The sequence below is a fragment of the Vicugna pacos genome, chromosome 6 (genome assembly GCF_048564905.1).
Source record: "Vicugna pacos chromosome 6, VicPac4, whole genome shotgun sequence".
Taxonomy (NCBI): Eukaryota; Metazoa; Chordata; class Mammalia; order Artiodactyla; family Camelidae; genus Vicugna; species Vicugna pacos.
In genome coordinates this window covers 16,452,777-16,468,929 of record NC_132992.1, presented here as the reverse complement: position 1 = coordinate 16,468,929, position 16,153 = coordinate 16,452,777, and the positions used below count along the sequence as shown (strand labels likewise).

The 16,153-nt window shown below is 38.6% G+C and overlaps 2 long non-coding RNA genes across 3 annotated transcripts in view; one reads left to right on the top strand and one right to left on the bottom strand.

Moving 5' to 3' along the window:
* LOC140696799 (uncharacterized) overlaps positions 1 to 16,153 on the top strand; it is a 104,191-nt gene that overhangs the window by 80,027 nt on the left and 8,011 nt on the right. Inside the window, exon 1 of one of the 2 annotated variants that reach the window (XR_012073316.1) lies at positions 13,376 to 13,455. The exons of the other annotated variant lie outside the window; for it this stretch is intronic. This is a non-coding gene — a long non-coding RNA (uncharacterized lncRNA). Of the gene's footprint in view, positions 1 to 13,375; positions 13,456 to 16,153 lie in introns of those variants that run through there. 2 annotated transcript variants of the gene reach the window in all.
* Positions 11,856 to 12,639, bottom strand: LOC140696800 (uncharacterized). Its single transcript, XR_012073318.1, has 2 exons — positions 12,310 to 12,639; positions 11,856 to 12,095 (listed from the first exon to the last, which is right to left on the bottom strand). It is a non-coding gene; the product is annotated as an uncharacterized lncRNA (long non-coding RNA).

Here is a 16,153-nt window from a genome sequence, read left to right as displayed (position 1 = left end):
GCTTTCTGCTGTATTCCATCCCGCATGACCATCTCACCAATTGAACACGCATATATACATGTGTGATTGATGCTTTAAAGCAATGATTCTTAACCATGTTATAAAGGCCTCGGAGGCTTTGAAAAAAACACCAAAAATATCCTCTGAGATTTGAGATGTACTCTGAGATTCTTATTTAATGGGTCTGGCATGAGGCCCCAGCATGGGTATTTGCAGAATCTCCCCAGGTGATATGCATGGGATTGAGAATGCAGGATTGAGAATCACTACTTTTAAGGACTATAAAGATGAAAATGATGTGTTCCTTTTCTTCCAGGAATTCACAGGGGGCTGGCAAATGTATAAATAAACCCCCAGCTCCCATGTGGGGTGCTATAGATGGTCCAAGAAGAAGGCAAGTGTGATCCTGACCGTGCTACCCTGTCTTTGCCCAGGGGACTAACCTGGGTAAACACTGCTCTTCATTCTACCTAAGCAGAGCTTGCTCCCCTTTTTAGGCTGATCTCAAATCTTCCTTCTTCCATAAAGCCTTTTTAATAAGACCACAAATGCCATTGGCATGCCTCTTCTGTGAACTCCTACACTACTCACAGACTGTAGGCAAATGATTCAGCACCAAATTATACATAATTTCTGTTTTTTTTTAAATTGAAGTATAGTTGATTTACAATGTTGTGTTAGCTTCTGTTGTACAGCATAGTGACTCAGTTATACATATGTATATTCTTTTTCATATTCTTACTTATTATAGATTATTATAAGATACTGAATATGGTTCCCTATGCTGTACAGTAGGACCTTTTTATTTATTTTATATATAGTAGTTAGTGTCTGCAAATCCCGAACTCCCAATTTATCCCTCCCCCTCTTTCCCCTTTAGTAGCCATAAGTTTGCATTCTATGTCTGTGAATCTGTTTCCATTTTGTAAATAAGTTCATTTGTGTTATTTTTTTAGATTCCACATATAAGTGATATCATATGACATGTCTTTCTCTTTCTGGCTTAACTTCACTCAGTATGATAATCTCTAGGTCCATCCATGTTGCTGCAAATGCTGTTATTTCATTCTTTTTTATGGCTGAGTCTACATATACCACAATTTCTTTATCCAGTCATCTGTCAGTGGACATTTAGGGTGCTTCTGTGTCTTGGTTATTATAAACAGTGTCGCTGTGAACATTGGGGTGCATGTATCCTTTCAAATTAGAGTTTCCTCTGGATATATGCCCAGAAGTGGGATTGCTGGATCAGATGGTAACTCTATTTTTAATATTTTCCATACTGTTCTCCATAGTGGCTGCACCAAATTACATTCCTACCAACAGTGTAGGAGGGTTCCTTTTTATCCACATCCTCTCTAGCATTTCTTGTTTGTGGACTCTTTAATGATGGCCATTTGGGCTGGTGTGAGGTGATATATCATTGTAGTTTTGATTTTGGTTTTCTCTGATAATTAGCGATATTGAGCATTTATTCGTGTGCCTGTTGGCCATTTGTATGTCTTCACTGGAAAAATGTCTGTTTAGGTCTTCTGCCCATTTTTTGATTGGGTTCTTTATTTTTTTATATTGAGTTGTATGAGCTGTTTGTGTATTTTGGAAATTAAGCCTTTGTCAGTCGCATCGTTTGAAGTATTTTCTCCCAATCAGTAAGTTGTCTTTTCATTTTGTTTATGGTTTCCTTTGCTGTGCAGAAACTTATAAGTTTAATTAGATCCCACTTGTTTATTTTTGCTTTCATTTCTATTGCCTTGGGAGGCTGACCTAGGAAAGCACTGCTACAATTTATGTCAGAGAATGTTTTGCCTATGTTCTCTTCTAGGAGATTTATGGTGTCCTGTCTTATGTTTAAGCCTTAAAGCCATTTTGAGTTTATTTTTATGTATGGTGTGAGAGTGTGTTCTAACTTCATTGATTTACATGCAGCTGTCCAACTTTCCAAATACCACTGCGGAAGAGACTGTCTTTTCTCCACTGTATATATATTATTGCCTCCTTTGTAGAAAATTAATTGACTATAGGTATATGATGAATATGGATGCAAAATTCTCCACAAAATCTTAGCAAGCTGTATCCAACAGCACATAAAAACGATCATACACTATGATCAAGCTGTATTCATCCCAGAGACACCAGGATGTTTCAACATACACAAATCAATCAATATGATGTACCGTATCAACAAAAGTCAGGACAAAAACCACACGATCATATCAGTAGATGCAGAAAAAGCATTTGATAAAATTCAGCATCCATTCATGATAAAAACTCTTACCAAAGTGAGTATAGAGGGAACATATCTCAACATAATGAAAACTGTCTATGACAAACCCATAGCCAATGTAACTCAACGGTGAAAAGGTGACAGCCTTCCCGAAAAAAGACAAGGATGCTGTCTCTCACTGCTTCTATTTAACACAGTATTGGAAGTCCTAGTCATAGCAATCAGACAAGACAAAGAAATAAAAGGGATCCAAATTGGAAGGGAGGAGGTGAAAGTGTCACTATATGCAGATGACATGATACTATATAGAGAAAACCCTAAAAGACTCCACACAAAACTGCTAGAGCTGACAAGCAAATTCAGCAAGATAACAGGACACAAGATTAACATACAGAAACCTGTTACATTTCTTTACAGTAACCATGAAATATCAGAAAAGGAAAGTAAAAAAAAAAAGCTGTTTTAAAATTGCATCCCAAAAAAAGATACTTAGGAATAAACCTGACCAAGGAGGTGAAAGACTTACATGTGGAAAACTATAAAAGTTGATTAAGGAAATTATAGATGACTTAAAGAAGTGGAAATATATCCCATGCTCTTGGATTGAAAGAATTAATAATGGTAAAATGGCCATGCTACCCAAAGCAATCCACAGATTTAACGGGATTCCTATCAAATTATCCAGGACATTTTTCACAGAACTAGAACAAATAATCCTAAAACTTACACAAAATCGCAAAAGACCCAGAATTACCAAAGCAATAGTGAAGAAAAGGAACAAAGTTGGAGGCATAACTCCCAGACTTCAGATAATAGTATAAAGCTACAGTAATTAAAATAGTGTGGTATTGATGCAAAAAAATAGACGTATGAGTCAATTGAACAGAATAGAAAGCCCAGAAATAAATCTGCTGTTATGCTGCTGTAATTGTGAAATGTAAGCTTTCATTTATTCAGTGTATACCATGTGCTGGCAATTCTGTTTTATGCTTTTCATATATTGCCACCAATATTTCCAAGAACTCTTCAATGAGGGCATCAATATACCCATTGTACAGATTAAGAAACTGAGACTCATGGGGGTCAAGTACCTTGCCCCAAACCAGATAGCTAGTAAGGACATATGAATCCAGGTCTATATGCCTCCAAATTTCTTTCAGATGCATCATTCTATATTAAATGTGTAAATGTTATACATGTTATTATAATATATAGTCCTGATATATTATTTTGCAAACTGTAAACTTCTTTGATGTTCACTCTCTTATTTAATCGTGACTACGGCCCTGCTATCAGCTCTACTTGACAAGCAAGGGAATGAAGTCCGAAAAATTAGGTAAAATCATCATGGTCTCATGGCCTAGGCAGGAACCTACGTATTCTGATCCCAAATGCAGGGGTGTTTCTATTCCTCTCATATGCCATGTGCCAAGCTCTGTTCCCTGTTGTCCTGAAGTCCCCTGGGGTCTAGACTGTGTTTTATGCTTCCTTTGTATTCCCCATAGATCCTGGATATGCAGCCTGTTGCTTTTTTAATTGATTTGCCAAGAAGTAGCAAGAATGTCCTTATGAGGCATCCTGTCCCAAAGGACCTAAAGAACAGGATGCTTGCAGTGCTTTGGGGGCTGGAGGGAGCTGCTGAAGAGACATGACTGTAGTTCTCTTTAATGCCATGACTCAGTCATGTTCTGAAAAAAAAAAAAAGCCTTCCAGTCACTATTTATGAAGGTATGATTCTCAACTATCACATCAACTAACAGAAGCAAACAGCAATGTGAATGAACTGACCTGCTTATGATTATGAAATGGACCAGTGGAAGAGAGAAGACTTCCTTCTGTATTCCCCAAAAGTCTCTGATTTGAATACTGGCCACCTACCTATGACAAAGCAGTGTCTCTTTGTTTCTTTAGTCATATCCTGCCTCATTTCCCAAGGGACTCCAAGTAGTTTGCAATATGATTAGGTACAACAAACGATGATAAAATATAAACAAGTAAAAACAACCAAGGTTGGGAAAAATGTACATATAAAAAGTCAAGTCCAAGGAAAAATATTTTATTAGTCAGAGAGGAAACACTGCCTAAAGCCCAAAAGATTACAGTGCATTTAAATTGATCTTCCATGTGTGGGTTTCAGTTGATGAGGTATTTTTAAGGGCTCAGTAACTCCTATGGGATTTGACTCTGTGCCGGATATTGACCCAGAAGAATGATTAAAGCAGTGAAACTATAGAATTTATCCTCAGGATGTGGTCAACATACTGCATGTGTGGTTAAATGGGAGTTGTGTCCTCCAAGTCTAATGTTGCCAAAAAGACCACGTCAGTGCCTTGCCCAGAACAGAACTTTTATTTGAACAAGCCTGAATCATGTCCATTCATTCATTTGGCAGCTATTGTGACAATAAATTGTCTGCCAGGAGCTGGGCAGTGCACTGGAAATTCGAAGGCAAATAAGACATGGGCCCTTTCCCAGAGGGCTTCTTTGTCAAGAGGAGCAAACAAGCTTATAAATATATAATCAGCACAGCTGTAGTAAGTGGATTCTACAGGTATGTATAAAAGGTGTAAAAGCAGAGATGGGGACAACCACTTCACTGAGATTAGTAGCTGTTGCTTATCTTCTAACCAAAACATTTCCCGTTACAAGGACACTGCAGTTCTGGGTTGAGGAGGCCATACTTAATAAAGTAGACCTGGGGAAATCATAGAATAAATAACTTACCTTTGTGACTTGCTAAACATCTCCACATCTCCGATTTGATTGTGTGGAGAAAGAGACAAAAGGCAGTAGTGCTGGCTTAAGAATGGTGGCCAGCACGAAGTGAATGAAGGAATGTAAAGAAATGCTGTAGGAAATATTTTGTAATTGCCAGGTTAGTGAGGCTAATTTCTTGGCATGGAATAGGTGTTTTGTTCTTAGAAATCCTCCCTGTGATAAAGATACACTCTATGTGTCAAAATCAACTTTCTAACAGACTATGCATCCATTCAGACCACCTATGATCACGTTTAAAGCAAAAATCTAACATCCTGAGACATGAAGTATGGCAGATTTGTCTGTAGTGATCAGCACCAGAAACTGGACACTAGTAACAAAAGTGACCAAATACTTTAACCCTTTGGATCTCTGGTACATACTCAAAAATTTGACAACCTCTTCTGACTGACCTGGCTGAAGAAAACTTTAATGGCTGTAGAAAAGTTAGTATGAATGCTGAAGAATTAACAAAGCAATATTGGGAAAAGCAACCTGCATACAGAATTCACTGTGATTGATTCTAGTATGTGTGTCTGAAGAACCCCCAAAGCAGAGCTCCAGGGAAAATTGACACATGCCTAATGTTAGCTCAAGGCAGGTGCCAACTTCCTCCTGCAGAAACAAAAGCAGATAAGATAACTTTTAAGGAAAATAACAGAAAATAACCTTCTCTTTGCTTCCTTGTATTGACTCATAGATTGGAAGTTGAGAAAAAGATTTTAAAGCTAAGAATTATTGAATGCTGGATATATCAGGCAATCAGATAAAATGGAGAGTCTTAATGAGAAATGTGCATGCTTGTGACCAAAAGCTAAGCCTTCGCCCTCCCTTCCTGTTCCCAGGAAACCAGACTGTCTGTAGTACACATGCTCTTTCACCTGTTTCCCACAACTCAGTCTGTCCCATACCCTCTCCAGCAGTTATTTTTTGTAGACATTTTGATGATAGCCATTTAATTAGCAATTTTGAGCATCTTTTCTTGTACCTGTTAGCCATCTGTATGTCTTATTTGGAAAAATGTCTATTTAGGTCTTCTGTCCATTTTGTGATTTTTTTTTTTTGATATTGAGTTGTATGAGCTGTTTGTATCTTTTGGCTATTAACCGCTTAGGGCTCATTGTTTGCAAATACTTTATCCCATTCTTTTTGTTTTGCTGATGGTTTCCTTTGCTATGCAAAAGCTCTTAAGTCTGATTAGGTGCCATTTGTTTATTTTTGCTTTTATTTCTTTGGCCTTGGGAGATTGATCTAAGAAAATATTGCTACGATTTATAGCAAAGAATGGTATGCATGTGTTCTCTTCTAGGAGTTTTATGATATCATGTCTTAAATTTAGGTCTTTAAGGCATTTTGAGTTTATTTTTGTACATAGTGTGAGGGAGTGTTCTAATTTCATTGATTTATATGAAGCTGTCCAGCTTTCCCAGCATGACTTGAAGGGACTGTCTTTTCTCCCTTGTATATTCTTGCCTCCTTTGTTATAGAATAATTGAATTTAGGTGTATGGGTTTATTTCTGGGCTCTCTATTCTGTGCATTGATCTATATGTCTGTTTTTGTGCCAGTACCATGCTGTTCTGAGTAATGTAGCTTTGTAGTATAGTCTGAAGTTTCAAAGGATTACACCTCCATCTTTGTTCTTTCTTCCTCATAATTGCTTTGTCAATTCGAGCTCTTTTGTGGTTCCACATAAATTTTAAGATTATTCTAGTTCTGTGAAAAATGTCATGGGTATTTTGATAGAGACTGCATTAAATCTGTAGATTGCTTTGGGTAGTATGGGCATTCTAATAATATTAATTCTTCTAATCCAAGACCATGGGATATTTTTCCATTTCATTGAATAATATTCAGTTTCCTTTATCAAAGTTTTATAGTTTTCAGCATACAGGTACTTCACTTCCTTGGTTAAGTTTATCACTGAGTATTTTATTTTTTTGAAAGGATTTTAAATGAGATTATTTTTTACTTTCTGGTATTTTGTTATTAGTGTAAAGAAATGCAACAAATTTCTGTGTATTAACCTTGTATCCTGCTACCTTGCTGAAGCCATTTATTAGTTCTAATAGTTTTTGTGTGAAGACTTTAGGGTTCTCTATACAAAATATCATACCATCTGCAAATAGTGACAGTTTTATTATGTCATCTCTTCCAATTTGGATCCCTTTTGTTTCTTTTTCTGTCTGATGCTGTGGCTAGGACTTACAATACTATACTGAATAGAAGCGGTGAGAGTGGGCATTCTTGTCTCATTCTCATTTACTGGGAATATTTTCAGCTTTTCACCATTGAGTATGATGTGGGTTTGTCATGAATGACCTTTATTATGTTGAGATATGGTCCCTCTATACCATATCTACTTTAATGGGAGTTTTTATCTTGAATAGATACTGAATTTTGTCAAATGCTTTTTCTGTGTCTATTGAAATTATCATGTAGTTTTTGTCTTTTCTTTTCATAATGTGGTGTATTACATTGATCAATTTGTGTATGTTGAACCATCCTTATGACCCTGGAATGAATTCAGCTTGATCATGATGTATGATCCTTTTTATGTATTATTGGATTTGGCTTGCTAATACTTTGTTGAAGATTTTTACAGCTATATTCATCAAAGATACTGGCCTGTAATTCTCTTTTTTGGTAGTGTCTTTGTCTGGTTTTGGTATCAGAGTGATGGTAGCCTCAAAGAATAAATTTAGGGATGTTCCTTCATTTTGGGGGAATAGTTTGAGAAGGATAGGTATAAGTTCTTCATTATATGTTTGGTAGAATTCCCCAGTGAAGCTGTCTGGTCCTTTTGTTTGCAGGGAGGATTATATTACAGATTCTATCCTACCTCTATTGTTTGGTCTATTCAAGATACCTGTTTCTTCTTGAATCACTCTTGGCAGGCTGTGTGTTTCTGGAAACTTGTCCATTTCTTTTAGGTTGTCCAATTTCTTAGCACATAACTGTTCACAGTGTTATCTTATGTTTTTTTTTTTGTATTTCTGTTGTGTTGGTTGATACTTCTTTTCTTTCATTTCTTATTTATTTGAGTCCTCATCTTTTCTTCTTGGTAATCCTGGGTAGAGATTTGTTGATTTTGCTTATCTTTTCAAAAAACCAACTTTTGGTTTTAGTGATGTTTTCTATCATTATTTTAACTTCTGTTTATTTATTTCCTCTCTGATCTGTATTATTTCGTTCCTTCTGCTGACTGTGGGCTTTGTTTGGTCTTCTTTTTCTAATTCTTATAGGTGGTAGGTTACATTGTTTATTTGAGATTTTACTTATTTCTTGAGGAAGGCTTTTATTTCTATGAATTTCTCTTAGAACTGCTTTTGCTACACAAATTTTACAGATTTTGTAAAGTTGTGTTTTCATTTTTGTCTCAAGATATTTTCTGATTTCTTCTTTAATTTCATCATTACCCACTGGGCTTTTTGTAGTAGGTTTGTAATGTTTGTATGTTCATTCTCTTCCTATTTTTCTTTCTGTAGTTGATTTCTAGTTACATACTGTTGTGGTCAGAAAAGATGCTTGAAATAATTTTTATTCTCATAAATTTGTGGAGGCTTGTTTGTATCCTAGTATGTGGTCTATCCTAGAGAACATTCCACATGCACTTGAAAAGAATGTGTATTCTGTTTTTTATGAATGTAGTGTCCTGTGGCTATCAATTAAGTCCAACTGGTTTATTGTGTCATTTAGGACCTCTGTTGCCTTACTGATTTTCTAATTGGATGATCTGTCCTTTGATGTCAGTGGGATGTAAAAATCTCCCACTGTTATTGTATTATTGTCGATTTCTCCCTTCATGTCTCTTAGCACTTGCTTTGTATATTTAGGTGCTCCTGTATTGGGTCCATATATGTGAATGAATGTAATATTCTCTCTTGTATCAATTCCCTTTATCATTAAATAATGCTCTTCTTTGTCTTTTTTCATAGCCTTTGTTTTAAAGTCTATTTTATTGAATATGAGTATTGCTACCCATTCTTTCTTGTCATTTCCATTTACATGAAATATTTTTTTTCCACCCTCTCACTTTCAGTCAGTGTGTATCTTTTGCTCTGATGCGAGTCTCTTACAGGTCACATATTGAAGATTCTTGTTTTTTTTCCAGTTAGTCACACTGTGTCTTTTGATCAGAGCATTTAATCCATTTGACAGTAAAATAATTATTAATATGTATGTACTTATTGCCATTTTATCCCTTGTTTTTCTTGGTTTTTGGTGGTGGTGGTGGTGGTTCTTCATTCATTTCTTCTTCTTTTGATTTTAATGTTTTGGTTTGATGATTTTATTTTGTCATATGCTTGAGTTCCTTTCTTTTTGGTTTTTACAAATCTTTTGTAGGCTTTAGATTTGTGGTTACCCTGGGGTTCATGTATGTTGACCTATAACTGTATCTACTTGCTTTAAACTGATAATTTTGTTTAAGTTCAAACACATTCTAAAAGATCTATATTTTTTAGTCTCTTCCCCCACATTTTGTGATTTTGATGTTCCATTTTACATCTTTATGCTTATCCTTGTACTGTTTCTTGTAGTTATAATCACTTTTACAATGTTTTTATTTGTTTTTTAACCTATGTACTGGATTATTTAAGTGATCTTCAATCCTTTATATTTGCCTTTCTTATGATTTTCCCTTTCTTGTAGAATCTTGCTTCTTTTGTTTTTAGAGAAGACCCTTCAATATTTCTTTTGGGGGTAGGTTTGGTATTGCTCAATTCTTTTAGTGTTTGCTTGTCTCAGAAATTCTTTATCTTGTCTTCTATTCTGAATGATAATCTTGCTGGACAGAGATTCCTAGGTTACAGATTTCTCCTTTTCAAGGCTTTGAATGTATCATTCCACAGCCTTTTGACCTGCAAAGTTTCTGCAGAGAAATCAGCTAGTTACCTTATGGGGGTTCCCTTGTAACTGGCTCTTGGTTTTTCTCTTGCTTCCTTCTGAATTCTCTCTTATCTTTAACTTTTGCCATTTTAATTATGATGTGTCTTAACATGGTCTGTTCAGGTTCATCTTGTTTGGGACCCCCTATCCTGTACTTGGATATCTGTCATCTTCTTTAGGTTGGGGAAGTTTCAGCCATAATTTCTTCAAATACATGTTTGATCCTCTTCTGTCTCTCTTCTCCTTCTGGAACCCCTATCATGTGTAGGTTGGCATGTTTTATATTATCCCATAGATTTCATATGTTGCTTTCGCTTTTTTTCATTTGTCTTTCTGTCTGCTGTTCTGATTGGATGATTTCCATTGTTCTATCTTCCAGATCACTTATTTATTCTTCTGAGTCTTTTAGGTGGCTATTCATTGCTTCTAGATTGCTTTTATTTCAGAAATTGAATTATCTATTTCTTAGTGGTTCATCTTTGTAGTTTCTATTTCTTTGTTATAGTGATCTGCCTTTCTACTGATACTGTTTCTTAATTCAGTTAGCATTTTTATTACCACCTTTTTGAACTTGGTGTCTGGTACACTGATGAGCCCTGTTTGATTATTTATTCTTTCAAGGAATTTTTCGTGCTCTTTTAATTAGGAGTAGTTTCTCTACATTTTCATTTTACTTAACTTACTCTGTCTTTATGAATTTAAGAGAAACTGTTATCTTTTGTGGTCTTGAAGGGATATTTTTATGTAGGAGTGTCCCTGTGTAGACGTGTGTGACCAATGTCTTTGGACAGAGGGTTGGTTTTGATATGGACACCAGTCACATCTTTCCTCAGGGTGTGCTGGCCATTATCACCTTCATAGAGTATATGTGTGCTTGGTGTTACTGCCCTGTCAGAGGCAGGGTCTGCTCCCCAGTTACTGGAGTAGCAGCCTTAAGAGTTGGTCTTAATTAGGTTCCATTCCTCTGAGTGTATGCCCTGCCTCAGTGGAGTTGCTTGCTGAAGCAAGTGAGGCCCGTGCACTCACAGAGGACCAATTTGCTGCCTATGTCAGCATCTGTGGCTCCACTCAGATGCAGCCCACGGTTGCAGCCCTTCCCCTCTGTGTTTGCCCCAGATCTGTTGTAAGACTCTGCTGTGGAGTGGGTGGGGCTGGAGCTTTTGCTGGCTGGGAGATGGACTACAGCATACAGGTTGCAGTGTTTTCTCTGGCACCACCTGAGCAAGCACCGGCAGTGGCTGCTACTGCCCCCGCCTGGACCATACGCCAGGCGCCCCTGGACTGTCCCTGAGCAGCTAGGCCAAGTCTTCTCCCCAGGCTTGGCTAAGACGTCATGCCAAGCTGTGCCGTGGAGTGAGGAGGGCTGGTGTATTCACCCTGCTTGGATTGGGGAGTGCAGTAAGGTGGCAGCCACCAGTGCAAAGCTCTCTCCACCCTGCTTGTTGGCAAGCCAGCACTCACGCAGTCTTCACAGGTCGAGTCTGGGCTTCTCCAGACCTTCTGTCTTAGCGGTTTTCCCAGCAGCAGCTTTGTTTGTATAGCCAGTTTCCAGTTAGTTTTCCATGTGAATTCTTCCTCATGTAGATGTATTTTTGATGTATTTGTCAGGCAAGATGAATGAGCTCCATGTTCTCCTACTCCACCATCTTGATCCTGTTCATCAGCTTTTTTTTTTTTATGCCAAGAACATACAGGACTACCCCACACTAGTGTTAATATTAGGGAAACCTCCTTGACTATTTGGGTATCAGCTTGCCAGTCTTTGGACACTTCTCCCACTATCATCTTTTTCTCAGTTTCTATTTTTCCAAATTATGTCAGCCTCAAAGTATTCCCTCCCAGATCTGGACCAGGTTCTCAAGGAAGATGAAAACATTTTAGAGATCATGGATGATTCCAACTCCCACTATCAGACTACCAACCACTTTAAAGACTACAGGCAGTCAATAGAACCTGCTATGTAACTCAGAGAAGAGAGGCAGACAGAGGGGAGAGTATCTGTTTTCAAATATTTGAGGTACTGTTATGAGGAACACTGATTCAGCCTCTTCCCCAAGGGTGGCAGCAGGCACTGGGTGATGACTCTGGGGAAGCAGATCTCAGGTTGGGAGAAGGGGTGACTCACAATGGAGCTCTTCCATTAGGGAGCCGGCTGCCTTGAGCTCAGGAGCGCAGCATCACTGGAGACACTTCAGCCGAGGTTGGCTACCACCTGTAGGCTTGTTCTGAAAGGGATATACGCATGAAGTAGAAAGTATACGGTCCCCTGTTAGAATGCAGAAGTGTCATCTGGAGCACTTCTGCAGGAGTTTAGCAGATAACTGAGAGAACAGTGAGACAGACTTAGAAGAGCCATATGGATGGGGAAAGGGGTGTTAGGTGGTGAGAAGAGCACACACTGAGTGAAGGAGGATGTCCAAGACAAACTACCCACTTTACCATCGTATCTCTGTCATCACGGATACTCAGAGAAACATAATTCCTCTTTGGAGCCACCCAGCTGGCTTCAGAGATTCAGAGAAGGCACTCTACTCATCTTCTTCCCCCCTTTTTATGGGAAGCCTTCCTATCCAGAAGCAAGTAAATGCCTCTGGCTGCTCTGTGATGCTATTTATGAGAAAGTCCCCAGACCACTTGCAGAGGACCAGGTAGAAGACCCATGTAAAGGGTAAGTGCAGTTGATAAGAATCAGTATGTAACCAAAAATAGCCTTTGGGAATTGAAATCTGATATCCTTGATTTCAGCCTGGTGGTGGGGATAGAGGTAGAGCTGGGGGAAAAGGTGGGGTGATACAGAGCACAAGAGCCCTACAGGCAGCTTGGACTGGATATACACACCTCACTAGAACGCCTCACAATGAGCTGATAGTGATGCCTACTGTACAAATAGCAAGTCAGAGAGTTATTCAGTGGGTATGGGTTTGCTTCAGACATGAGATGCAAGAGGTGTTACTTTCTTTTATCTTTCTATACCCAATTAGGCTGGCTCTGAATGTCTAGTCTCCCCACCCCATCCCCTTGGCTTCTTTAAGAAACTCAGGTCTACCTGGTCCCAGGAGCCAGAACTGTTGGTGTCAGGCTCTCCCGGCTCTCAGATGGCCACAGACAAGCTACAGGGAACAGGGGCCATTGTTCTGAAGGCCTTGGTGGTTGCTGATCACACCCCAGACATCCAGGTGTCACACCGCCTGCTATCTCTTGGAGTTCTGGGAGGCAAGTGAGATTAGGATCTACCATTCCACAGAAAGCCCACCCCTTCATCTCCCAAATCTGAGAAATTCAGATCTTCCCAGCATTCAGTTACTGTGGCTTCTCCTCAAACCTCACAGTCCCTCCTTCTCTCCAACAATCCATCTTTATCTAGCCCCTCTGAGTCAAAAATGTCAAAAACAAAGGGCTGTTAAATCTTTTCTTGGGAAAGTGAAATATAGCTCTCCAGAGTATAAACTTGTGGTTGCTCTCCTAAACCCTGGACAGTTAGATGTTTTGTATTTTTATTTACTCAGCTTCTCACATGAGACAGGCACTATGACAAGTGTTTTTCAATAAGCATTGTTTCATCTAATCCTCACAAGAGCCATACAGGTAGGTAAGATTACTGTTCCAGTCAGATGGGTAAGACAAGTAAGGCTTAAAGTGATGGTTAAGAAACTTGCCTGGAGGTGGAGCTAAACTCAGGCTATTGATCCCAGAGCCCAGACTCCATCTATATGTCACTATCTCATTCTTTCTGAAATGAGATAGTGAGGATGCAGCAGCAGAAAATAAGATACAAGTAAATTAATCAGGTTAACTTGCCAGAATGATAGCAATTAAATCCTAGGGACTCCACGCAGCGGGGTTCTAAGAAGGAAGTGATGCTCTCTCAGCACTGGGCAGACCCCGTTGGTCCTGGGGAACTTCCCTGGAGGTTACTTATCTTCCCTGTGGGCTGCGGGGTAAGTCCATCAGCTCAGGACAATTGTAACAATGCTCTCATTGTTCTTGGCATCAGGGATCCTCTGAGGAGACGCCCTCTGGAGTCTTCCCGAGAGAGTGTCCCTTGCTCCTGCCTCTCCGGGCTCTCCCCATCCCTTGGCTGCAAAAGAGATCACTGTATTTCTTTTCTTTTTTCCTAAAAGTTAAAAATATTTCCTATCCCCTAATATCTATTGAAACTATTATCCCCTTCAAACGTCTTTTAAAAAGTAGTCACCATATGCAGTATTTTTTCACCAGCCTGTCTTCAACCTCCTACAGTCCAGTACTTACTCTATTTCCTATTTTGATATCTCTGAAATTAGAAATAAGACTTACATGCTGTGGCATGTTTACAACTCTAAGTAGTCTATAAATGAATGGTGCAACTTTGAAATGAAGACATCTTAGAGTCAGTGAACTATGGGTATGTATAATGTGTAGTAGAAAGATTCCAGATTACAACCTCCTCAAGGGCAGGAAAGAGAAAGTGTTTCTTACTTATCTCATACCCTCACCTCCCCTCACCCAGTGCTTATCCCAGTGGTGCCAAGTGTTTTAGCACATTTCATCTGAGATGATGAAATGCTGCTAGATGTCAGCTATATGTAAACCTCTGACAAAGTCCTGTCAATCAAGAAGTTACTTCCGGTGGTCTTTTCTACTGCTAAAAACCTAACTGAGCTACCAACCTTCTGAATTATTTATACATTTTTGTATTTGTAAAGATATTTGATCAGTAGTGTCGTTAATACATATGGATAAGAGACCATTCACAACACCTGAGGAAATTCTGTCATTAATGTTGTACAGTTAGAAACGATGCCTGTTGTTCAAAACACACTGTATTACAGCTTTAGAAAACATAAACTATTAGGTAGTATAGCAATACCAAGAAAATATTTTGACCTGCCCTATAGTTATCTATGGATTATTTGGCTTAGAAATCTTGTTTTATTTAGTTCAGATCAAGTCAGCACATTGTAAAGAAAAATAGGTGTTGTTTTCGTATGTGACTCCGAATGTGGTCAGAATAGAACTGAGTGACAGCCGCCATTAGCCGTGGGCCGGCATCAGTCATTAATTGTCCGTGTCCATTCATACTGGTCAGTGTCCTTACTGAACTGATTGATAGTAATTTATTATCTCCCTCAATCCCATAATCATCATCCCAAATTAATTCTTTTTCAATCATCACTTAATGAAAGTGTCATCACCTCAAGAAAGTAACAGGAATTTGATTCAAAACCTTTTCTGAGGATGTGCTGGAGTCAGTGTAACTGCTGTCCAGCCCCTGCAGTTTATGCTTACATTTACTCATGGATACGGTGCTGTACACTGAGGACAGTCAGAAAGGGAGTCAGAGGTAAAATCATCAACCATCAAAGAAACGCTCTAGTCACTGCTCACATTTACTTAAGAAGACAGGGAACTGAGAAACATTTGTGACAAGAATGAAATGACTGTATTTCTCCTTGATCATTACTTTATGTCCAGAGTAAGTTCATCACCATTTCACTGTGCATCTTTGTCCAATAACATTTTTTTGTAAAAATGCAGGGCTGTAGTTTATTAAAAATTTAAACTTACCCTTATAAACCTTACGGGAATCCAAATTGAGATAGCCAGGAATTTTTGGCCAACTCATCATTATTGTTTTGTGAACTCTGCACATTTACATACTCAGCTCCAAGCTAATTTGCATTCTGCACCAGTTACAGGAATGGATCTGCCAGGAAGTTTTGAAACCCGAGGACAGATAGGCCCCTTTCTTGGTTAAGTCATAGCTTCAGTCCTACAGATCAGCCCAGCCAGGCCCTCCAGATCTTTTGCAATGAGCATTTTGAAACACATGGGTCATTTAATTCTGGCTTCCAGGCAGTTCGGCAAAACACTTAGGCTAGAGAATTGCAAAAGTTTATGATTTCTCACCGAGGAATGAAGTGTGACGCAGGAGAGCACACTGCAGACATTTAAGACCAGATGTTAATGTAAAACTTGGAAAACTGTGGCCCCACATGACTGTCTGATCCCTGACCCACAAATGCCTAGTACAGTCCAGAAGGCATCGTCTTTTCTGGCTTCTTCCACTATTAAATTTTATGTCTAATTTTTTAATGTAAAATAATAACTGAGTTGTTTAAATGAGGTAATTTGATCATATCAATCTTGAGGCATTTTGTGCACACACTAAGAGTCATGCAATTCCTTACCATAAAAGTCAGAAGGAAAGCCTTTCTGGTTTGTTGCATTTTCTAATAACTTAAAAATAGCGTTGAGGCGTGCTTATTTCCCGTCTGTACCCCATTCCTATCTAACTTCATGT